Raw genomic sequence first — 26,973 nt, forward strand, 5'->3', positions numbered from 1 at the left:
GAGAAAAATTAATTTAAAATATCCATATGGATTAAAGTTAAGATAATAATTAATTGTGGGGAGAAGTGTAGACTGGGAGGGAAGAAGAGGGGCTCTCTTGGGTGCTGGTCATTTAATTTCTTGATCTGTCTAGAGACACAGGTGTGTTTACTTCGTGAACACTCATGAAATTGTATGTTTGCATCTGTTACCTAAATTAAATTTACTTTAAAAAGAGTTGAAACATATAACAAAATAAAAGTATATGTTATACTAAAAGTTTTGAGCTTCATACTGCTTCTTGTTCTCTGTGTCTGAGTTCAAAGGAGCATTACTACTTTGCCCTTTTTCCTCATGTTTAAAATTAACTTTCTCATGTGTATAAATAACTTCCATTTAATATATATTTTAAAATCTCCATGCCTCTAGTCCTTATCTGCCTCCAACCTACTCTTATTGAGGTCCAGTTTATTTTTTAAAATATTCTAATCTTTTCTTGGCATTCCTAGCTCCCTCCAATGGCTCCTGGATGCCCTAAGGATGCAGTCAAACCCATGAATGAACTTACCTCCCCAGGCTCCCAACCACTTGCTGGGCTTCCAGGCTTTTACAACCACTTCCAGTCGTATACAGAACTTTGCATTCCCTTCTAACTTTCCACTTTCCAATCACCAACTCAAGTTGTTCTGATCTCAGCACATGCATTAACTACCTTCAGAAAACTTTCTCTGACATATAAGTGCTTTCTTGGTTTATATGCACTGATTCAAAGTCTAGATATAAAGAAACATTGTTTGAATGACTGGAGAAGGACTCTGTGAAAGCCTAAGAATTTTTTTCTTTCTTCTTTCTTTTTTGGCTGGGAGACATAATGGAGACTGTGTCATCTTGAGACCACTGGGAAACAGCTAGAAAAGCAGTAAAGTTATTGAAGTAATAGAGGGACTCTTTGGAGGTAAGGTTATCACAAATTTGGGCATACTTCACTTCAAAAAAATTGATATGTGAAAATATTAAGTTTACCCAAAGACAATTTAACAGTTGTTTATTTGTATTATGGAAAGGTGATTTCTTTTTGACTTAAAAATTATACACTGCAAGAGAAAGCCAAGATGGTAAATTAGGAAGACCCTGAGCTCACCTCCTCCATGGACACATCAAAATTACAACTATTTACAGAGCAACTATTGAAGAGAAAGACCTGAAGACTGACAGAAAAGATATTCTATGACTAAAGATATAAAGAAGGATCCACAAGGAGATGGGTAGGAGGGGTGGAGACATGGTATAGTCAAAACCCATACCCCTGGAAGGGCGACCCACAAACAGGATGATTACTACAATTGTAGAGGTTCTCCCTAAGGCACATGGGTCCCAGATCCACACTGGGCTCACCAGCCCAGGGGTCTGGCTCTGGGAAGATTTGCCCCTAGAATATTTGGCTTTGAAGGACAGTGGAGCTTACATTTGGGAAGGCCAGAGAGCTATAGGAAATAGAGACTCCACTCTAAAAAAGGAACACACAAAATCTCACATGTTGTAAGAGACCCAGGGTAGAAGCAGTAATTTGAAAGAAGCCTGGGTCAGCCCCACCTGCTGATCTTGGACAGTCCCTCGGAGAGGCAGGAGACAACTGGAGCTCATGCTGGGGACACAGACACTGGTGGCAGCCATTTTGGGGAGCTCATATTACCACTAGGACACTGGTGCTGGCAGGTGCCACTTTGGAATCCTCCCTCTAACTTGTTAGAACCAGAACCTGGCCCTATCCATTGGCACTAGCCCTGGGACCCTCTGGTCCTTCAGCTACCTATAGGGACACAACCCCACCCACCAGTGGGCCAAAACCAACTCTGGAACTCACAGGGACCTGCAGCCAGGACATGGTACTTCTCACAAGTGGGCCAGCAGTAGCTCCAGGACTCTCTGGGCCCTGCTGTGGCCACCATCAGCTCTGGGACTCCCAGGCCCCACAGCCAGAGACCCCAGGACCTGGCTCCACCCACCAGTGGGCTAGCACTAACCCCAGGACCTAGCCTCACCTACCAGCAGACCAACACCAGCCAGAACACCATGGGTCGTGGCCCCACCCAACAGCAGGCTGACACCAGCTCCAAAACATCATGGGCCCCTCAGCCAGCCACCCCGGGTTCTAGCTTCACTCAAGAGCAGGTCAACACCTGCTTTGGGACACCACAGACTCTGCAACTGTGTCAGGAACCAAAACCACCCACCAGCAGGCCAAAGCCAGCTCCAGAACTACCTGGGTCCTGACCCCATCCACCAATAAGCCAATACTAGATACAGGACCTCCAGCCTCACAACCAGCCATCCTGTAACCCAGTGCCACCCACCAGCGGCCAGAAGCCTTTGAACAAGGCAGGACCTGGAAATCAATGGGACTGGGGGCCACACCTACCAGACTACCCACAGTAATCAGCCCTCCACAACAGAAGGGCCAATACAACCCACATAGGGGGCACCCCTAGAGCATACAGCTCTGGTGAACAGAAGGGAGTGAGCTGGTGGGACAAACAGCAGCTCTCCTACAACAGACCATTTCTCAGGACTTCCCTGGTCGTGCAGTGGTTAAGAATCTGCCTGCCATTTCAGGGGACACAGGTTCGAGCCCTGGTCTGGGAAGATCCCACATGCCACGAAGCAACTAAGCCCATGCTCCACAACTACTGAGCTCGCATGCCACAACTACTGAAGCCAATGTGCCTGGAGCCTGCGCTCTGCAATAAGAGAAGCCACCACAATAAGAAGCCCAAGCACCACAACGAAGAGTAGCCCCCGCTCGCTGCAACTAGATAAAGCCTGCGTGTAGCAACAAAGACCCAATGCAGCCAATAAATAAATAAATAAATAAATTTCTTAAAAAAAAAAAAAGACCATTTCTCAGTGCACACAAGACCTTACATGGGTTGGGACCCAGCACAAAGCAATACATCCATAGGAACTAGGGTTAGACCTGACGTGGGGTCAGAGAGGGTCTCCTGGGCAGGTGGGGGTTGGCTGTAGCTCACCGTGGGGGCAAGGACACAGGTGGCAGAGGCCAGAAAATATTGATTGGCAAGAGCTTTCCTGGAGGTCCCTATTTCAGCACGAAGACCCAGCCCCACCCAACAACCTACAGGTTCCAGGTTCCTGGAAAGCCTCAAGCCAAACAGCCAGCAAGACAGGAACGCAGCCCCAACCATCAGCAGACAGGTTGCCTAAAGTCATACTGAGCTCATAGCAACCTTGAAACACACTCCTGGATACCACCCTGCCCATCAGAGGGACAAGACTTAGCTCTACCCACAAGAGGACAGGCATCTGTCCCTCCCACAGGAAGCCTGCACAAGCCCCTGGACGAACTTCACCCCCCAGGGGGCAGACACCAGAAGCAACAGGAACTATGACCCTGGAGCCCGTAGGAAAGAGAACATAAACACAGAAAGTTAGACAAAATGAGATGATAGAAAAACACACTTCAAAAAAGAAAAATATGTTGCAAACGAAGGAACAAGTTAAAAACCCACAAGAACAATTACATGAAGGGAAGATAGGTGATCTACCTGAAAATAATTCAGAGTAATGATAGTAAAGATGATCCAAAATCTCAGGAAAAAAATGAAGACACAGATCTAGAAGACACAAGAAATATTTACCAAGGAGCTACAAGATGTAAAGAACAAACAAACAGAGATGGCCAATACAATAACTAAAATGAAAAACATACTAAAGGAATCAATAGCAGAATAAATGAGGCAGAAGAACAAATAAGTGAGCTGCAAGACAGAGTGATGGAAATCACTGCCACAGAAAAGAATAAAGAAAAGAGAATGAAAAGAAATGAGGACAGTCTCAGAGACTTCTGGGACAACATTAAAAACACCAACATTTGCATTATAGGGGCCCCAGAAGGAGAAGAGAAAGAAAAAGGGCCTAAGAAAATATTTGAAGATATTATAGCCAAAAAGTTCCCTAACATGAGAAAGGAAACACTCAAGTCCAGGAAGTGCAAAGAATCCTATACAGGATGAACCCAAGGAGGAACACACTGAGACACACATTAATCAAACAGAAAAAATTAAAGACAAAGAGAAAATATGAAAGCAATGAAGGGAAAGCAACAAATAACATATAAGGGAATTCCCATAAAGTTATCAGCTGATTTTTCAGCAGAAACTCTACAGGCCAGAAGGAGAGGCAAAATACATTTAAAATGATGAAAGGGAAAAGCCTACAAGAATACTCTAGCCAGCAAGGGTCTCGTTGAGATTCCACAGACAAATCAAAAGCTTTATACACAAGCAAAAGCTAAGAGAATTCAGCACCACACAACCAGCTTTACAACAAATGCTAAAGGAACTTCTCTAGAAGGAAAAGAATAGGCCACAGTTAGAAACAAGAAAACTATGAATGGGAAAGCTCATTGGTAAAGGTAAATATACAGTGAAGGTAGAAAATCATCCACAAACAAATATGATATCAAAACCAGCAATCATGAGAAGTGGAGAGTATAAACACAGGATACTGGAAATACATTGGAAATCAGCAGACCAGCAACTTAAATCAATCTTGTATATATGTAGACTGCTATATCAAAACTTCATGAGAACTGAGGTTCCCATCAATCAAAAGTCTACAATAGATACACACACAAAAGTGAAAAAGCAATCCAAACAAACTCTAAAGATAGTCATCAAATCCTAAGAGAATAGAGAAAGGGAAGAAAAAAGACCTACAAAAACACCTCTTAACAATTAAGAAAATGGCAATAAGTACATACAAATAATTACCTTAAATGTAAATGGATTAAATGCTCCAACCAAAAGACATAAACTGGCTGGATACAAAAATTAGACCCATATATATGCTGTCTATAAGAGACCTACTTCAGATCTAGGGAAACACACAGACTGAAAATGAGAGGATGGAAAAAGGTATTCCATTCAAAAGGAAATCAAAAGAAAGCTGGAGTAGCAATAATCATATCAGACATAATAGACTTTAAACACTGTTATAAGAGACAGTGAACGACATGACATAATGATCAAGGGATCAATCCAACAAGAAAATATAACAATTGTAAATATATATGCACCCAACATAGGAGCCCCTCAATATATAAGGCAAATGCTAAGAGCCATAACAGTAGAAATTGACAGTAACACAGTAATTATGGGGGGCATTAACACCCCACTTACACGACTGGACGCATCACCCAGATAGAAAATCAATAAGGAAACACAAGCCTTAAATGACACATTAGACCAGACGGACTTAATTGAAATTCATAGGACATTCCAGCCCAAAGCAGCAGAATACACATTCTTCTCAAGGACACCTTGAACATTCTCCAGGATAGATCACATCTTGGGTCACAAATCAAGTCTTGGTAAACTTAAGAAAATTGAAATCATATCAAATATCTTTACCAAACACAATGCTATGAGATTAGAAATCAAGTTACAGGAAAAAAAAAAACCTAAAAAACACACACATGTGGAGGGGAAGCTAAACAATATGTTACTGAACAACTGATGGATCACTGAAGAAATCAAAGAGGAAATCAAAAAATACCTAGAGGCAAATGACAATGAAAACACAATGATCCAAAACGTATGGGATACAGCAAAAGCAGTTCTAAAAGGGAAGTTAATAGCAATACAATCTTATCTCAGGAAACAAGAAATATGTCAAATAAACAACCTAACCTTACACCTAAAGCAACTAGAGAGAGAAGAACAAACAAAACTCAAAGTTAATAGAAGGAAAGAAATCATAAAGATCAGAGGAGAAATAAATGAAATAGAGATGAAGAAAACAACAGAAAAGATCAAGGAAACTAAAAGCTGGTTCTCTGAGAAGATAAAAGAAAAAAAAGATAAATCTTTAGCCAGTCGTCAAGAAAAAAAGGGAGAGGACTCAAATCAATAAAAATTAGAGATGAAAAAGGAGAAGTTACAACTGACACCACAGAAATACAAAGGATCATAAAAGATTACTACAAGAAGGTATATGCCAAAAAATGGGAAACCTAGAAGAAATGGAAAAATTCTTAGAAAGGCACAACCTTCCAAGACCGAACCAGAAAGAAACAGAATACATGAACAGACCAATCACAAGTACTGAAATTAAAACTGTGATTAAAAAACTCTAACAAACAAAAGTTAAAGACCAGTGGCTGCACAGGTGAATTCTGTCAAACATTTAGAGAAGAGTTAAACCTACACTTCTGAAACTCTTCCCAAAAATTGCAGTGGAAGGAACACCCTCAAGCTCATTCTACCAAGCCACCATCACCCTGATACCAAGACCAGACAAAGATACCACAAAAAAAGAAAATTACAGGCCAATATCACTCATGAACATAGATGCAAAAATCATCAACAAAATATTAGCATACTGAATCCAACAATATATTAAAGGGATCATACACCATGATCAAGTGGAATTTACCTCAACTATGCAAGGATTCTTCAATATATGCAAATCAGTCACTGTGATACCCCACATTAACAAACTGAAAGATAAAAACCATATGATCATCTCAATAGGTGCAGAAAAAGCTTTTGACAAAAATTAACATCCATTTATGATAAAAACTCTCCATAAAGGGGGCATAGAGGGAAACTACCTCAACATAATAAAGGCCATACATGACAAACCCACAGCAAACACCATTTGCAAAGGTGAAAAACAGCATTTCCTTGAAGATCAGGAATAAGACAAGGCTGTCCACTCTTGTCACTTTTTTCAACATAGTTTTGGAAGTCCTAGCCATGGCAATCAGAGAAGAAAAAGAAATAAAAGGAAACAAATCAGAAAAGAAGAAGTAAAACTGTCACTGTTTGCAGATGACATGATACTATACATAAAAAATTGTAAAGATGCTACCAGAAAACTACTAGAGCTCATGAATGAGTTCAGTAAATTTGCAGCATACAAAATTAGTACCCAGAAATCTCTTGCATTCCTATACACTAACAATGAAAGATCAAAGAGAGAAATTAAGGAAACGATCACATTTACAATCACATCAAAAAGAATCAAATACCTAGGAATAAACTTACCTAAGGAGGCAAAAGACCTATACTCTGAAAACTATAAGACACTGATGAAAGATATCAAAGATGACACAAACAAATGGAGAGATATACCATGTTCTTCGACTGGAAGAATCAATATTGTGAAAATGACTATACTACCTAAAGCAATCTATAGATTCAATGCAATCCCTATCAAATTACCAATGGCATTTTTCAGAATTAGAACAAAATTTTTACAATTTGTATGGAAACACAAAACACCCCGAATGGCCAAAGAAATACTGACAAAGAAAAACAGAGCTGGAGGAATCAGGCTCCCTGACTTCAGACTATACTACAAAGCTACAGTAATCAAAACAGTATGGTGCTGGCACAAAAACAGAAATACAGATCAATGGAACAGGATAGAAAGTGCAGAGACAAACCCATGCACCTATGGTCAATTAATCTATGACAAAGGAGGCAAGAATATACAATGGAGAAAAGACAGTCTCTTCAATAAATGGTGCTGAGAAAACTGGACAGTTACTTGTAAAAGAATGAAATTAAAACAATCCCTAATACCATACACAAAAATAAACTCAAAATTGATTAAAGACCTAAATGTATGGCTAATACTATAAATCTCTTAGAGGAAAACATAGGCAAAACACTGACATAAATCACAGCAAGATCTTTTTTGATCCGCCTCCTAGAGTAATGAAAATAAAAATAAACAAATGAGACCTAATGAAACTTAAAAGCTTTTGCACAACAATGGAAACTATAAACAAACAGATAACCCACAGAATGGGAAAAATATTCGCAAATGAAACGACCTACAAGAAATTAATCTCCAAAGTATACAAATAGCTTATGCAGCCCAATAACAAAAACCCCCAACAACCCAATTAAAAAACGGGTGGAAGACGTTAATAGACATTTCTACAAAGAAAACACAGAGATGGCCATAAAGCACATGAAAAGATGCTCAACATCACTAATTATTAGAGATATGCAAATCAAAACTACTATGAGGTATCACCTCACACTGGTCATAGCGGCCATCAAGAAAATATCTACAAACAAAAAATGCTGGAGATGGTGTGGAGAAAAGGGAACCCTCCTACACTGTTGGTGGGAATGTACTGGTACAACCATTATGGAGAACAGTGTGTAGGTTCCTTAAAAAAACAGAATATAACTACCATATGATCCAGCAATCCCATTCCTGGGCATATACCCAAAGAAAAGATATGTGCACCCCAATGTTCATTGCAGCACTATTTACAATAGGCAAGACATGGAAGTAACCTAAATGTCTATCAACAGAGGAATGGATAAAGAAATATGGTACATACATACCATGGAATATTACTCAGCCATAAAACAGAATGAAATAATGCCACTTGCAGCAACATGGTTGGACCTAGAAATTATCATACTAAGTGAAGTGAGTCAGACAAAGACAAATATCATGATATCACTTATATGTGGAATCTAAAGAGATGATACTAAAGAACTTATTTACCAAACAGAAACAGACTCATAGACTTTGAAAACAGACTTATGGTTATGAAAGGGGAATGGTGGGGAGGAAGGATAAGGAGTTTGGGATTAACATACACATACCACTATATATAAAATAGATAATCAACAAGGACCTACTGTATAACACAGTGAACTGTCCTCAATATTCTATAATAAATTATATGGAAGAAAATCTGAAAAAGAATGGATATATGTATAACTGAACCATTTTGTTGCACACCTGAAACTAACAGAACATTGTATATCAACTATACCCCAAGGTAAAATAAAAATTAAATTAAAAGTTAAAAAATATAAATACTAAAAATAAATATATGCACCCTTATGTTCATTGTAGCAATGTTTACAACAGCCAAGATATAGAAGCAACCTAAATGCCCATCAATAGATGAATGGATAAAAATGTGGTACCTGTGCATATGTATGATGTGTGTATATATACATATATGTATATGTATTGATATATATGTATTTAAAATATATAATGGAATATCACTTAGCCATAAAAAGAATGAAATTTTGCCATTGTGACAACATGGATAAACCTAGAGTGAAATAACTCAGACAGAGAAATGCAAATATTGTATGATTTTACTTATAGGTCGAATCTAACAAAATAAATAAACAACCATACAGAAACAGAGTCGTAGATACAGAGAATAAAGAGCAATTGACAGATGGAAAGGTGGTGTGGGAGAGGTGAGAAATAGTTGAGAGAGATTAAGAGGTACAAACTTCCAGTTGCAAAATGAATGAGTCATGGTTATGAAATGTATAGTATGGAGAATATAGTCAATAATTATTTAATATCTTTGTATCGTGACAGATGGTAACTAGACTTACCACAGTAATCATTTTGAAATGTATAGAAATATCAAATCACTATGTTGTGTAACAAGAACTATCATAGTTTTGTAGGTCAATTACACTTCAAAAAACAAATTAAAAAAAAACCTCATAGAAAACGAGATCAGATTTGTGCTTATCAGAGTTAGGGGTCAGGAGAGGGAAAATTGGATGAAGGCAGTCAAAAGGTACAAAGTTCCAGTTAAAAGATAAATAATTACTAGGGATGTAATATACAACATGATAAATATAATTAACACTGTTCTATGTTATACATGAATGTTGTTAAGAGTGTAAGTCCTAAGTGTGTTCATCACAAGGAAAAATTTTTTTCTATTTAATTTTGTGTCTATATGAGATTATGGATGTTCACTAAATGTGTAATAATAATTTCATGATGTATAGGAGTCAAATCATTATGCTGTACACCTTAAATTTATACAGTATGTATGTCAATTATATCTCAATAAAATTGGAAGGGAAAATTTTTTTAAAGGAAAAAAATGATATGCTAAAAAGAGATTCAAGGGCTTCCCTGGTGGCGCAGTGGTTGAGAGTCCACCTGCCAATGCAGGGGACATGGGTTCGTGTCCTGGTCTGGAAGGATCCCACATGCCACGGAGCGGCTGGGCCCATGAGCCATGGCCGCTGAGGCTGTGTGTCCGGAGCCTGTGCTCCACAATGGGAGAGGCCACAACAGTGAGAGGCCCACGTACTGCAAAAAAAAAAAAAAAAAAAAAAAAAAAAAAAAGAGATTCAAAATGTAACTTGATTTCCTTTTAGAAGCAAGTATGTTATTGGAGGAGCACTAGGCTGGTAAATACGAAAGTAGGTGTTTTAGGTAATGCCCTGATTCTAACATTAATTTACCACATGACTTTAACTGCCTTAAGTTTTCTGAAATTTAACTTTCCCCACCTGGAAAACTATATAAGAACATACACTAAAGCCCCTTCTGGAATTTTCCACTTACAACATATCCAAAGACAGGAGAAAAGCAGGTATTTAAAAATAAATAAGTAAGTACCAGCAGCACAAACAAACTAGAAGGGAAATTCTTGGTAGATAAGAGACTATGAGAAATTGCTGGAAAAAAAATAAAAGAGTAATCAAGAAACTAGACATGGTAGACTCAGCCACAGGGAAAACAAAACAAAACAGCTTGCAACTCAAGACCCACAAGGGAGAGTTTAGTGCAGAAAGGTGAGAGAAATACCAAGGGTACATCATACACTGGGAAGTGTTGGTAGACAGAAGCAAGAAGAGGACCCAGGCAATCACCAAGAGTTTATATAGGACAGTGTTGTTCAATGTGGTAGTGCCTAGCCATATGTGACTCTTTAGATTAAAAGTAAGTAAAATTTTGAAAATTCAGTTTTTCAGGGAAAAATTATAGGTCTACCTATATACCATTATAGGGCAGGGAAGATACAGAAATTTTCTAGCATCACAGGAAGTTCTATCAGACAGCAGTGATGTAGAGTGTCATGGCAGAAGTAGCCAGATGTCTAGCCCTCAATTCCTGTGTTTCCAATTTAAGGAAAAAGGTAATTTAATCTCATAGAATCTCTTCCAGAAAAGAGAGAGAAAAGGAATACACTCCAACTTATTTAATGAAGTTGGCATTACCTTGCTTTCAAAATCAGACACAAATAATGAAAGAAATAAAGAGAGAAAGAAATAAAATGTAGAATTCAATCTCTCTCATGAAAATGGATTTAGAAACCCTAATGAAAATATTAGCAAAAGAGGAATCAAGATGGCAGGGGAGGGACTTCCCTGGTGGTTCAGTGGTAAAGAATCCGCCTTCCAATTTAGGGGACTCGGGTTCAATCCCTGGTCAGGGAACTAAGATCCCACATGCCATGGGGCAACTAGGCCTGCGCGCCACAACTGGAGAGAAGAACTAGAGAGAAGCCCGCATGCCACAGTGAAAGATCCTGCATCCCACAACTAAGACCCTATGTGGCCAAAAATTAAAAATAATTTAAAAAATAATAAATAAAGATGGCAGGGGAGTAGGATGTGGAGCCCATCTCCTCCCACAAATACATCAAAACTACATCTACAAGCGGAATGATTTGCAAAGAACATCTACTGATGTTCAGACTTCTGAAAGGGCAAGAAAACCTCGATGTAACTGGGTAGGACAAAAAGAAAAAGAAAAAGAAAAAAGAGAGAGTAAGGAATCGGGACAGGACCTGCACTCTAGGGAGGGAGCTGTGGAGGAAAGTTTCCTGCACCCTGGGAAGTCCCCTCACCAGCAGGGAGATCAGCCTGGATGGAGGGGGCATTGGAGCCTAAGAGGAGAGTGCAGCAACCAGTTTGCAGGAGGCAAAATGGATAGTGACCTGCAAGACAGTCGATACCACTACCCTGCACTCCCCAGCCTGAGATGCCCATCTGCTGGTGTGGGCAGTGGCTGGGTGCTGAAGCTTAGGCTTCAGAGGTCAGACCCAGGGAAAGGACCAAGGTGGGCTGTGTGGAGACAACATGATGACGCTGGAGTGTGGCAACTGAGGATGCACAAGAAAGAAGCCTGGGCCCGCCAGAGAGGCAAGGCGCCATTGCTGGGGGGTGCATGAGGAGAGGGGCGGGACCGCCATAAGAGCTTCTTTCCCTGCGTGCACTCTCAAGCAACAGGACACCACATACACGAGCTCTAGAGGTGGGCATGGGCCGCCACTGCTGAGAGACTCATGAGTGGACTCCAATCGCTGCACCTGCTGTTCCAGGAGGGCACAGGCTGCTGCCTCTGCTGCGGGACCTGTGAGCAGACACCAAGTGCTGCCCCTGCTGTCGTGGCTGTTTGCGGGCCACTGCCACAGGTAGAGGACCCACGAGCAGGCACCAAGCACTGTCCCAGGGGTGCGCAGGTTGCCACCGCAGCTAGGGGACATGTGAGTGGGTGCCAAGCACTGTCCAGGCTATCCCAGGAGTGTGTGGACTGCCACCACCATTAGGAGCCCAGGAGCAGGCACCAGCTGCTGCCCCACCATCTGGGGAGTGTGCACAGGCAACAAGCAGGGGCCAATTACTCTCCCTGCTGTCACAGGAGTGTGTGGGACACCACTGCAGCTAGGGAACCCACGAGCAGGCAACAAGCACTGGCCCCACTGTCCTGAGGATGCAGGGTCTGCTGCTGGAAGACTTGTGGGAGGACATTGAGTGCTGTCCCCCCATTCCAGGAGCATGCATGGGAAGCAGTAACTACACATCCCATATCAAGGGAATAACAGCCAGCACATGCTGAGGAAAGAGGCAGCAAGTATCCAGACTAAAATCCACCCTTCGATTCCAGACAAGATGGCAGAATAGAAGGACTTCAGCTCACCTCCTCTCATGAAAACACCAAAATCACAACTAACTGCTGAACAACCATCAACAAAAATGACTGGAACCTACCAAAAAGATATTTTACACTGATAGACAAAGAAGAAACCATAATAAGAGAGTGGGGGGGGTGTTATCGTGATATAATCAAATCCCATACCTGCCAGGTGGGCGACCCACAAATTTGAAAATAATTATTTCACAGAGGTTCTGCCACAGGAGTGAGAATTCTGAGCCACACGTCAGGCTCCCCAGCCTGGGGATCCAGCATTAAGAGGAGCCCTCAGAGTATTTGGCTTTGAAGGCCAGGAGTGCTTGAGTACAGAAGTTCCATAGGACTGTGGGAAAGAGAGATGCCACTCTTGGAGGGTGCACACCAGCCTTCACATGCACTGGAACCCAGGGCAAAGCAGTGACTCCATAGGACCCTGGGCTAGACCTACCTGTGGGTCTTGGAGAGTCTCCTGGGGAGGCAGGGGTTGGCTGTTGCTCACTGTGGGGGCAAGGACATCAGTGGCAGAGGGCCCTGGGAATACTGATTGGCATGAGCTCTCCCAGAGGTTGCCACATTGGCACCAAGACATAGCCCCACCCAACAGCCTGCAGGCTCCATTGTTGGGATGCCTCAGTCCAAACAACGAGCAGAGGGGAGTGGGGTGAGGAACACAGCCCTACCCATCAGCTGACCGGCTGCCTAAAGTCATCCTGAGCTCACCGCCACACACCCTTTGACATAGATGGCCAATCAGAGGGACAGGACCTGGCTCCACCCACCAGTGGGAAGGCATGAGTCCCTCCAACCAGGAAGCCTGCACAAACACCTGGACCAACTTCCCCTACCAGGGGGCAGACACCAGAAGCAAGAGGAACTACAATCTTGCAGCCTGCATAAAGGAGACCACAAACACAGAAAGTTAGACAAACTGAGTCAGCAGAGAAATAAGTTCCAGATGAAGGAACAAGGTAAAAACCCACTAGAACAACTAAGTGAAGTGGAGATATGCAATCTACCTGAAAAAGAATTCGGGGAAATGATAGTAAAGATGACCCAAGATCTCAGAAAAAGAATGGAGGCATAGACTGAGAAGATACAAGAAATGTTTAACAAAGAGCTAGGAAACTTAAAGAACAGAGATGAACAATATAATAACTGCAATGAAAAATACACTAGAGGTTTCTGCAGAGCTGGAACTCCTGGCTCGGGGTCTCTTCCCTTCGCCGTCACTGAACTGCCCTGGAGCCCGAGGGGAGGGCGGCCTCACTGAGGCTGCCGGCTCTGGAGGAGCTCCACCAGCTGAAGCTGCGACAGTCCCTGGGACCGCAGGCCAGATTCTTACTAGAGAGGGGCTTCAAGATGGTGGAAGAGTAAGACGCGGAGATCACCTTCCTCCCCACAAATACATCAGAAATACATCTACTTGTGGAACAGCTCCTACAGAACACCTACTGAATGCTGACAGAAGACCTCAGACTTCCCAAAAGGCAAGAAACTCCCCATGTACCTGGGTAGGGCAAAAAAAAAAAAAAAAAAAAAAAAGCAAAAACAGAGACAAAAGAATAGGGACAGGACCTGCACCAGTGGGAGGGAGCTGTGAAAGAGGAAAGGTTTCCACACACTAGGAAGCCCCTTCATGGGTGGAGACTGCAGGTGGCGGAGGGGGGAAGCTTCAGAGCCATGGAGGAGAGAACAGCAACAGGGGTGCAGAGGGAAAAGCAGAGACATTCCTGCCCAGAGGATTGGTGCCGACCAGCACTCACCAGCCTGAGAGGCTTGTCTGCTCACACGCCAGGGCAGGTGGGGCTGGGAGCTGAGGCTTGGGCTTCGGTCAGATCCCAGGGAGAGGGCTGGGGTGGGTGGTGTGAACACAGCCTGAAGGGGGCTAGTGCGCCACAGCTAGCTGGAAGGGAGTCCGGGAAAAAGTCTGGAGCTGCCGAAGAGGCAAGAAACTTTTTCTTGCCTGTTTGCTTCCTGGTGCACGAGGAGAGGGGATTAAGAGCGCTGCTTAAAGGAGCTCCAGAGATGGACGCGAACTGCGGCTAAAGGCGTGGACCCCAGAGAGGGGCATGAGATACTAAGGCTGCTGCAGCAGCCACCAAAAAGCCTGTGTGCAAGCACAGGTCACTACCCACACCTCCCCTCCCGGGAGCATGTGCAGCCCGCCACTGCCAGGGGCCCGTGATCCAGGGACAACTTCCTCGGGAGAACGCATGGCATGCCTCAGGCTGGTGCAACGTCACGCTGGTCTCTGCTGCTGCAGGCTCACCCCACATCCGTACACCTCCCTCCCCCCGGCCTGAGTGAGCCAGAGCCCCCAAATCAGCTGATCCTTTAACCCCGTCCTGTCTGAGCAAAGAACACATGCCCTCAGGCAACCTACATGCAGAGGCGGGTCCAAATCCAAAGCTGAACCCCGGGAGCTGGGTGAACAAAGAAGAGAAAGGGAAATTTCTCCCAGCAGCCTCAGGAGCAGCGGATTAAATCTCCACAATTAACCTGATATACCCTACATCTGTGGAATAACTGAATAGACAATGAATCATCCCAAATTGAGGAGATGTACTTTGGGAGCAAAGATATATATATATATATATTTTTTTTCCCTTTTTCTCTTTTAGTGAATGTGTATTTGTATGCTTCTGTGTGTGACTTTGTCTATATAGCTTTGCCTTTACCATTTATCCTAGGGTTCTGTCTGTCCACTTTTTTTTTTAATTACTTAAAAAATTTTTTTCTTCATAACTGTTTTTTATTTTTTTATTTTATTTTATTTTATTTTATTTTAACTTCTTCTTTTTTTCTTTTTTTTTCTCACTTTTATTCTGAGCCATGTGGAGGACAGGCTCTTGGTGCTCCAGCCAGGTGTCAAGGCTATGCCACTGAGGTAGTAGAGCCAAGTTCAGGACACTGGTCCACAAGAGACCTCCCACCTCCATGTAATATCAAACGGCAAAAATCTCCCAGAGATCTCCATCTCAGCTCCAAAACCCAGCTCCACTCAATGACCAGCAAGCTACAGTGCAGGACACCCTATGCCAAACAACTAGCAAGACAGGAACACAACCCCACCCATTAGCAGAGAGGCTGCCTAAAATCATAATAAGGGCATAGACACCATAAAACACACCACAAGACTTGGACCTGCCCACCAGAAAGACAAGATCTAGCCTCATCCACCAGAACACAGGCACTAGTCCCCTCCACCAGGAAGCCTACACAACCCACTGAACCAATCTTAGCCACTGGGGACAGACACCAAACACAACGGAAACTACGAACCTGCAGCCTGCAAAAAGGAGACCCCAAACACAGTAACATAAGCAAAATGAGAAGACAGAGAAACACACAGCAGATGAAGGAGCAAGGCAAACCCCAGCAGACCTAACAAATGAAGAGGAAATAGGCAGTCTACCTGAAAAAGAATTCAGAATAATGATAGTAAGGAAGATCCAAAATCTTGAACAAGAATGGAGAAAATACAAGAAATGTTTAACAAGGACACAGAAGAAATAAAGAGCAAACAAACAGTGATGAACAACACAATAAATGAAATTAAAAATTCTCTAGAAGGGATCAATAGCAGAATAACTGAGGCAGAAGAACAGATCAGTGACCTGGAAGATAAAATAGTGGAAATAACTACTGCAGAGCAGAATAAAGTAAAAAGAATGAAAAGAATTGAGGACAGTCTCAGAGACCTCTGGGACAACATTAAATGCACCAACATTTGAATTATAGAGGTCCCAGAAGAAGAGGAGAAAAAGAAAGGGACTGAGAAAATATTTGAAGAGACTACAGTTGAAAACTTCCCTAATATGGGAAAAGAAATAGTTAATTAAGTCCAGGAAGCACAGAGAGTCCCATACAGGATAAATCCAAGGAGAAACATGCCAAGACACATATTAATCAAACTATCAAAAATTAAATACAAAGAACAAATATTAAAACAGCAAGTAAAAACCAACAAATAACACATAAGGGAATCCCCAAAAGGTTAACAGCTGATCTTACAGTAGAAACTCTGCAAGCCAGAAGGGAGTAGCAGGACGTATTTAAAGTGAAGAAGGAGAAAAACCTACAACCAAGATTACTGTACCCAGCAAGGATCGCATTCAGATTTGATGGAGAAATTAATAGATTTACAGACAAGCAAAAGCTAAAGGAATTCAGTACCGCCAAACCGGCTTTACAACAAGTGTTAAAGGAACTTCTCTAGGCAGGAAACACAAGAGAAGGAAAAGACCTACAATAATAAACCCAAAACGATTAAGAAAATGGAACTAGGAACGTACATATCGATAATCGCCTTAACTGTAAATGGATTAAATGCTCCAACCTAAACACATAGACTGGCTGCATGGATTCAAAAACAAGACCCGTATATATGCTGCTATAAGAGACCCACTTCAGACCTAGGGACACATATAGACTGAAAGTGAGGGGATGGAAAAAGATATTCCATGCAAATGGAAACCAAAACAAAGCTGGAGGGCTTCCCTGGTGGCGCAGTGGTTGAGAGTCTGCCTGCCGATGCAGGGGACACAGGTTCGTGCCCCGGTCTGGGAGGATCCCATGTGCCACGGAGCAGCTGGGCCTGTGAGCCATGTCTGCTGAGCCTGTGCATCCGGAGCCTGTGCTTTGCAATGGGAGAAGCCACAGCAGTGAGATGCCCGCATACCGCAAAAAAACAAAAAAACAAACAAACAAAAAAACAAAGCTGGAGTAGCAATTCTCAGACAAAATAGACTTTAAAACAAAGACTATTACGAGAGACAAAGAAGGACATTACGTAATGATCAAGGGATCAATCCAAGAAGAAGATATGACAATTGTAAATATTTATGCACCCAACATAGGAGCACCTCAACACATAAGGAAAATACTAACAGCCATAAAAGGGGAAATCGACAATGACACAATCATAGTAGGGGACTTTAACACCCCACTTTCACCAATGGACAGATCATCCAAAATGAAAATAAATAAGGAAATACAAGCTTTAAATGATACATTAAACAAGATGGGCTTAATTGATATTTATAGGACATTCCATCCAAAAACAACAGAATACACATTCGTCTCAAGTGCTCATGGAACATTCTCGAGGATAGATCAGATCTTTGGTCACAAATCAAGCCTTGGTAAATTTAGGAAAACTGAAATCATATCAAGTATCTTTTCCAACCACAATGCTATGAGACTAGACATAAATTACAGTAAAAAAAAAAAAAACTGTAAGAAATGCAAACAAATGGAGGCTAAACAACACACTACTTAATAACCAAGAGATCACTGAAGAAATCAAAGAGGAAATCAAAAATAACCTAGAAACAAATGACAATGAAAACACAATAACCCAAAACCAATGGGATGCAGCAAAAGCAATTCTAAGTGGGAAGTTTATAGCAATACAATCCTACCTTAAGAAACAAGAAACATCTCAAATAAACAACCTAACCTTACACCTAAAGCAATTAGAGAAAGAAGAACAAAAAACCCCCAAAGTTAGAAGAAGGAAAGAAATCATAAAGATCAGATCAGAAATAAATGAAAAAGAAATGAAGGAAATGATAGCAAAGATCAATAAAACTAAAAGCTGGTTATTTGAGAAGATAAACAAAATTGATAAACCATTAGCCAGACTTATCAAGGAAAAAAGGGAGAAGACTCAAATCAATAGAATTAGAAATGAAAAAGGAGAAGTAACAACTGACACTTCAGAAATACAAAGGATCATGAGAGATTACTACAAACAACTCTATGCCAATAAAATGGACAACCTGGAAGAAATGGAAAATTTCTTCAAAATGCACAAACTTCCAAAACTGAACCAGGAAGAAATAGAAAATAAGAACAGACCAATCACAAGCATGGAAATTGAAAATGTGATTAAAAATCTTCCAACAAACAAAAGCCCAGGACCAGATGGCTTCACAGGCAAATTCTATCAAACATTTAGAGAAGAGCTAACACCTGTTCTTCTCAAAATCTTCCAAAATATAGCAGAGGCAGGAACACTCCCAAACTTATTCTACGAGGCCAACATCACTCTGATACCCAAACCAGACAAAGATGTCACAAAGAAAGAAAACTATAGGCCAATATCACTGATGAACATAGATGCAAAAATTCTCAACAAAATACTAGCAAACAGAATCCAACAGCACTTTAAAAGGATCATACACTATGATCAAGTGGGGATTATCCCAGGAATGCAAGGATTCTTCAATATACTCAAATCAACATGATACACCATATTAAAAAGTTGAAGGGGAAAAACCATATGATCATCTCAATAGATGCAGAGAAAGGTTTTGACAAAATTCAACACCCATTTATGATAAAAACCCTCCAGAAAGTAGGCATAGAGGGAACTTTCCTCAACTTAATAAAGGCCATATATGACAAACCCACAGCCAACATCATCCTCAATGGTGAAAAACTGAAACCATTTCCACTAAGATCAGGAACAAGAAAAGGTTGCCCACTCTCACCACTATTATTCAACATACGTTTGGAAGTTTTAGCCACAGCAACTAGAGAAGAAAAAGAAATAAAAGGAATCCAAATTGGAAAAGAAGAAGTAAAGCTGTCATTGTTTCCAGGTGACATGATACTATATGTAGAGAATCCTAAAGATACTACCAGAAAACTACTAGAGCTAATCAATGAATTTGGTAAAGTAGCAGGATACAAAATTAATGCACAGAAACCTCTGGCATTCCTATACACTAATGATGAAAAATCTGAAAGTGAAATTAAGAAAACACTCCAATCTACCACTGCAACAAAAAGAATAAAACATCTAGGAATAAACCTACCTAAGGAGACAGAAGACCTGTATGCAGAAAATTATAAGACACTGGTGAAAGAAATTAACGATTATACAAACAGATGGAGAGATATACCACGTTCTTGGATTGGAAGAATGAACATTGTGAAAATGACTCTACTACCCAAAGCAATGTACAGATTCAATACAATCCCTATCAAACTACCACTGGCATTTTTCACAGAAGTAGAACAAAAAATTTCACAATTTGTGTGGAAACATAAAAGACCCCGAATAGCCAAAGCAATATTGAGAACAAAAAACAGAGCTGGAGGAATCAGGCTCCCTGACTTCAGACTATACTACAAAGCTAGAGTAATCAAGACAGTATGGTACTTGCACAAAAACAGAAACATAGATCAATGGAACAGGATAGAAAGCCTAGAGATAAACCCACGCACATATGGTTACCTTATCCTTGATAAAGGAGGCAAGGATATACAGTGGAGAAAAGACAGCCTCTTCAATAAGTGGTGCTGGGAAAACTGGACAGCTACATGTAAAAGAATGAAATTAGAAAACTCCCTAACACCGTACACAAAAATAAACTCAAAATGGATTAAAGACCTAAATGCAAGGCCAGACACCATCAAACTCTTAGAGGAAAACATAGGCAGAACACTCCATGACATAAATCACAGCAAGATCCTTTTGACCCACCTCCTAGAGAAACGGAAATAAAAACAAAAATAAACAAGTGGGACCTAATGAAACTTCAAAGCTTTTGCACAGCAAAGGAAACCAGACACAAGACGAAAAGACAACTCTCAGAATGGGAGAAAATATTTGCAAATGAAGCAACTGACAAAGGATTAATCTCCAAAACATACAAGCAACACATGCAGCTCAATAACAAAAAAACAAACAACCCAATCCAAAAATGGGCAGAAGACCTAAATAGACATTTCTACAAAGAAGATATACAGATTGCCAACAAACACATGAACGAATGCTCAACATCATTCATCATTAGAGTAATGCATATCAAAACTACAATGAGATATCATCTTACAGCAGTCAGAATGGACATCATCAAAAAATCTACAAACAATAAATGCTGGAGAGGGTATGGAGAAAAGGGAATCCTCTTGCACCATTGGTGGGAATGTAAATTGATACAGCCACTATGGAGAACAATATGGATATTCCTTAAAACCTAAAAATAGAGCTACCATATGACCCAGCAATCCCGCTACTGGGCATATACCCTGAGAAAACCATAATTCAAAAAGAGTCAGGTACCAAAATGTTCATTGCAGCTCTATTTACAATAGCCAGGACATGGAAGCAACCTAAGTGTCCATCAGCAGATGAATGGATAAAGAAGATGTGGCACATATATACAATGGAATATTACTCAGCCATAAAAAGGAACAAAACTGCATTATTTGTAGTGAGGTGGATGGATCTAGAGACTGTCATACAGAGTGAAATAAGTCAGAAAGAGAAAAACAAATACCGTATGCTAACACATAAATATGGAATCTAAAAATAAAAGAAAAAAAGAAAGAAAATGGTCAGAAAAACCTAGGGGCAAGACGGGAATAAAGATGCAGAACTACTAGAAAATGGACTTGGGATACGGGGAGAGGGAAAGGGTAAGCTGGGACAAAGTGAGAGAGTGACATGGACTTATATACACTAAGAAACATAAAATAGATAGCTAGTGGGAAGCAGCCACATAGCAGCGGGAGATTAGCTCGGTGCTTTGTGACCACCTAGAGGGGTGGGATAGGGAGGGTGGGAGAGAGATGCACGAGGTAAGAGACATGGGTACATATGTATATGTATAACTGATTCACTTTTTTATAAAGCAGAAACTAACACACCATTGTAAAGTAATTATACTCTAATAAAAATGTTTAAAAAAATACACTAGAAGGCATCAATAGCAGAAGAAATGAGGCAGAAGAATGAATAAGTGAGCTGGAAGACAGATTAGTGGAACAAAATAAAGAAAAAAGAATGAAAGGAGATTAGGACAGTAAAAGAAACCTCTGAGACAATATTAAATGTACCAACATTCGCATTATAGGGGTCCCAAAAGGAGAGGAGAGAGAGAAAAGGCCCAAGAAAATATGTGAGGAGACTATAGCTGAAAACTTTACTAACATGGGAAAGGAAATATTCACTCAAGTTCAGAAAGCACAGAGAGTCCCATACAGGATAAACTGAAGGAGGAACACATCAGACAAATATTAATCAAACTGACAAAAATTAAAGAAAAAGAGAAAATATTAAAAGCAAAAAGGGAAAAGCAACAAATGACATACAAGGGAATCCTCATAAGGTTATCAGCTGATAATTCAGCAGAACCTCTGCAAGCCAGAAGGGAGTGGAAGAATATATTTAAAGTGATGAAAGGAAAAAATCTACAATCAAGAATACTTTACCAGGCATGGTTCTCATTCAGATTCGACAGAGAAATGAAAAGTTTTACAGAGAAGCAAAAGCTAAGAGAATTTAGCACAACCAAACCAGCATTACAATTTGCTAAAGGAACTTCTCTACGTAGGAAAAAAAAGGACAAAACTAGAAACAAGAAAATTATGAATAGGAAAGCTAACTGGTAAAGGCAAACAGATAGTAAAGGTATGAAGTCATCCACACACAAATTTGATATCAAAACCAGCAATCATGAGAAAAGGAGAGTACAAATGCAGGATATTGTAAATGCATTTGAAATTAAGAGACCAGCAACTTAAAACAATCTTTTACATATATAGACTGCTATATCAAAACTTCTTGGGAATCACAAATTGAAAACCTACAATATACAGTCCATCCAAAAGTGCATTCCATGCAAAAGCAGCAGAATACATATTCTTTTCAAGTGCACATGGAACATCTTCCAGGACACATCAAATGCTGGGCCACAAAGCAAGCCTCAATAAACTTAAAAAATTGAAATCATATCAAACATCTTTTGTGAGCACAATGCTATGAGATGAGAAATCAACTACAAGAAAAAAACTGTAAAAGTCACAACACGTGGAGGTTAAACAATGTTACTAAACAAACAACGTATCACTGAAGAAATCAAAGAGGAAATTAAAAAATACTCACAGACAAATGAAAATGAAAACATGACAATCCAAAAGCTATGGGATGCAGCAAAAGCAGTTCTAAGAGGGAATATTATAGTAATATAATCTTATTTCAAGAAACAAGAAAAATCTCAAATAAACAACCTAAACTTACACCTAAGGCAACTAGAGAAAGAAGAACAAACAAAACCCACAGTTAGTGGAAGGAAAGAAATCATAAACATCAGAGCAGAAATAAATGAAATGGATACAAAGAAAACAACAGAAAAGATCAAGGAAACTAAAAGCTGGTTCTTTGAAAAAATAAACAAAATTGATAAACCTTTATCCACAGTCACCAAGAAAAAAAGGGAAAGGGATCAAATCAGTAAATGAGAAATTAAAAAGGAGAATTACAACTGACACCACAGAAATACAAACAACCATAAGAGACTATTACAAGCAACCATATGCCGATAAAATGGACGACCTGGAAGAAATGGACAAACTCTTAGAAAGGTATAACCTTCCAAGACTGAAGCAGGAAGAAATAGGAAATATGAACAGATCTATCACAAGTGTTGAAATTTACTCTATGATTTAAAAATTTCTGATAAACAACAGTCAAGGACCAGATGGCTTCACAGGTGAATTCCATCAAACATTTAGAGAAGTGATAACACCTATCCTTCTGAAACTCTTCCAAAACAATTGCAGAGGAAGGAACAGTCCCAAACACGTTCTATGAGACCGCCATCACCCTGATACCAAAACCAGACAAAGATATCACAAAAAAAGAAAATTACAGGCCAATATCACTAAGGAACATAGACCCAAAAATCCTCAACAAAATACTAGCAAACGGAATCCAACAATATACTAAAAGGATCATACACCATGATCAAGTGGGTTTTATCCCAGAGATGCAAGGATTTTTCAATATCTGCAAATCAATCAGTGTGATATATCACATCAACAAATTGAAAAATAAAAATATGATCATCTCAATACATACAGAAAAAGCTTTTGACAAAATTTATTACCAATTTATGATAAAAAAAAACTCTCCAGAACGTGGGCATAGAGGGAACATACCTCAACATAATAAAGACTATATATGATAAACCCACTGCTAAGAATCAATTTTTAAAAAACGATTATACTATCCAAGGCAATCTACAGATTAAATGCAATCCCTATCAAATTACCAATGGCATTTTTAACAGAACTAGAACAAAAAAAATTAAAATTTGTATGAAGACACAAAAGACCTTGAATAGCCAAAGCAATCCTGAGAAAGAAAAATGTATCTGGAGGGATCAGACTTCCTCAGTTCAGACTATATTGCAAAGTTACAGTAATCAAAACAGTATGGTAATGGCACAAAAACAGAAATATAGATCAATGGAAAGGATAGAAAGCCCAGAAGTATACCCACGTACCTCTGGTCAATTAATCTATGACAAAGGAGGCAAGAATATACAGTGGAGAAAAGACAGTCTCTTCAATAAGTGGTGCTGGGAAAACTGGACAGCTACATGTAAAAGAATGAAATTGCAATACTCTCTAACACCATACACAAAAATAAACTCAAAATGGATTAGAGACGTAAATGTAAGACTGGATACTATAAAACTCTCAGAGGAAAACATAGGCAGAACACTCTTTCACATAAATCACATCAATATCATTTTGGATCCACCCCCTAGAGTAATGAAATTTAAAACAAACAGGACCTAATTAAACTTAAAAGCTTTTGCACTGCAAAGAAAACCCTAAACAAAACAAAAAGACAACCCACAGAATGGGAGAAAATATTTGCAAATGAAGCAACTGAAAAGGGATTAATCACCAAAATATACAAACAGCTCATGTGGCTTTATATCAAACAAAAACAAACAACCCCATCAAAAAATGGGCAGAAGAAGACCTAAATAGACATTTCTCCAAAGATGGAATACAGATGGTCAAAAAGTACATGAAAACATGCTCAACATCACTAATTATTACAGAGATCCAATTCAAAACTACAATGAGGTATCACCTCACACCAGTCAGAATGGCCATCAACAAAAAATCTACAAACAATAAACGCTGGAGAGGGTGTGGAGAAAAGGGAACCCTACTACACAGTTGATGGTAATGTAAATTGGTACAACCACTATGGAGAACAGTATGAGTTCTTTAAAAAAAAAAAAACTAAAAATAGAGCTTCCATATGATCTGGCAATTGCACTCCTGGGCATATATTCAGAGGAAACTGTAATTCGAAAAGATACATGCACCCCAATGTTCATTGCAGCACTATTTACAATAGCCAAGACACGGAAGCAACTTAAATGTCCACTAACAGAGGAATGTATTCAGAAGGTGTGGTACATGTGGCACAATGGAATTTTACTCAGCCATAAAAATGAATGAAATTATTTCATTTGCAGCAACATGGATGGACCTAGAGATTATCATACTAAGTCAGAGAAAGACAAATATCAAATGATATCACTTATCATATGATATCACTTTTATGTGGAACCTAAAGAAAAAATGATACAAAATGAACTTATTTACAAAACAGAAACAGACTCACAGACTTTGAAAACAAACTTATGGTTACCAAAGGGAAAACCTGAGGGGAAAGGGATAAATTAGGAGTTTGGGATTAACATATACACACTACTATATATAAAATAGATAATCAACAAGGACCTATTGTATAGCACAGGGAACTCTACTTAATATTTTGTAACAACCTATATGCGAAAAGAATCTGAAAAAGAATGGATATATGCATATGTATAACTGAATCACCTAGCTGTACACTTGAAACTAAGACATTGTAAATCAACTATAATATAAAATAAAAATTGAATTTAAAAGAAATTAGCAAAACTAATCGAACTATGTATCATGTTAAAAGTAGCCAACTTGGCTTTATCTCAAAAACACAAAGGTGGTGTAAAATTAAAAAAAAAATAACCTATTTGTATCACTCATCACTTAAAGCATTATCTTCTCACTTATCTTTTTATGTATAGACTAAGAATAGGGAAAATTAGTGTAATTAAAAATAAATTAATCAATGATTACAATATATATGGTAAGTTATATATATTGCAAATATCTTCTCTTCACCTTCCTTTTAATGTCTTCTTAAGGAAGTTTTCCTTTTTGTGTGTGGTCAAATTATCAATAAGTTCCTATATAGTTTATGAGTTGTGTCTTACATTATAAGACTCCTTTGTGAAGTTGTAAAGATACAGAGACAGACTCTTATTATTTACCTCTGAAAATTCTAAAACTTGCTATTTACATTAGGTCTTTAATGTTACTGGAATAAATTTTTAAAATATGTGGGACTCTGTTTTCTATTTTTCTATAGAGATGACCATTTTTTTCTAGTTCGTTCATTCATATATACATATAAAAGAAAATATATGGGAGAAAATTGGAAGTCTACATATATTTGCCCTCTCAGCAGTACTACTGTTTAATTAACGTAGTTTTATAAATATTCTTTAAATCTTATTGGGCATCTTCCTCCCTGCCTTTGTTACTGTTTTTAAAATTGTATTAGCTATAGTCTTTTTTTTCCATATAAATATTAAATAGATGGTCAAATTTCATAAAAACTTCTTTTAGGATTTTGATTAGAACTACTTTGAATTTATAGATTTGAAGGAGCAATTATAACATTATACTAACTTTTTCCACCCATGGACATTTTTTTTTTTTACCCATGGACATTTATACCTCTTTATTATTTACATTTTTAAAAATTATTTACAACATTTTATAATAGAATCCATGAACATCTTTTGTTGCTATTTAAAGAACATTTTAAAAATGTTATTCTTGAACACTTGAACTCTTTCATTGGCACAGAGAAATTCAATATTTTTTTGTACATTTTATCTTATGTCCAGCATCCTTGCTGAAATTTTACTAATTCATTTGTCTATCTCTTGTGTTATTTCTGAAGATAATACTATCATCTCTGAATATTAAAATGTTTTATTTCATTCTTCCTAGTTCCAATCATTTTTTTCCTTGAAGTAATGGGCTGACTAGGACCCTAAATAAATATAAAATAACAAAATTACATTTGGCACTCTTTCCTTTTTCCTGATTTTAAATTTTATTAGATGTTTGATATAGGTTTTATATACATATTCATTATGTTAAAAAGTTTTTAGTTTGTCAATCTTTTTAAAAATTATGACCAGCTATTGAATTGCATCAAATTCCTTTTCAGCATGTATTGGAATGATCACATGGTTTTCTTCTTAACCTGTTTTTTGCAATATACGTGGCAGAAGATGCTATGGGTTTCTAATAAACCACCAGTGCTTCTGTGGCATTAATTCAACTTTGTCATGACATATAATT

Source organism: Mesoplodon densirostris, chromosome 1 (genome assembly GCF_025265405.1).
Source record: "Mesoplodon densirostris isolate mMesDen1 chromosome 1, mMesDen1 primary haplotype, whole genome shotgun sequence".
In the NCBI taxonomy this organism is placed as follows: Eukaryota; Metazoa; Chordata; class Mammalia; order Artiodactyla; family Ziphiidae; genus Mesoplodon; species Mesoplodon densirostris.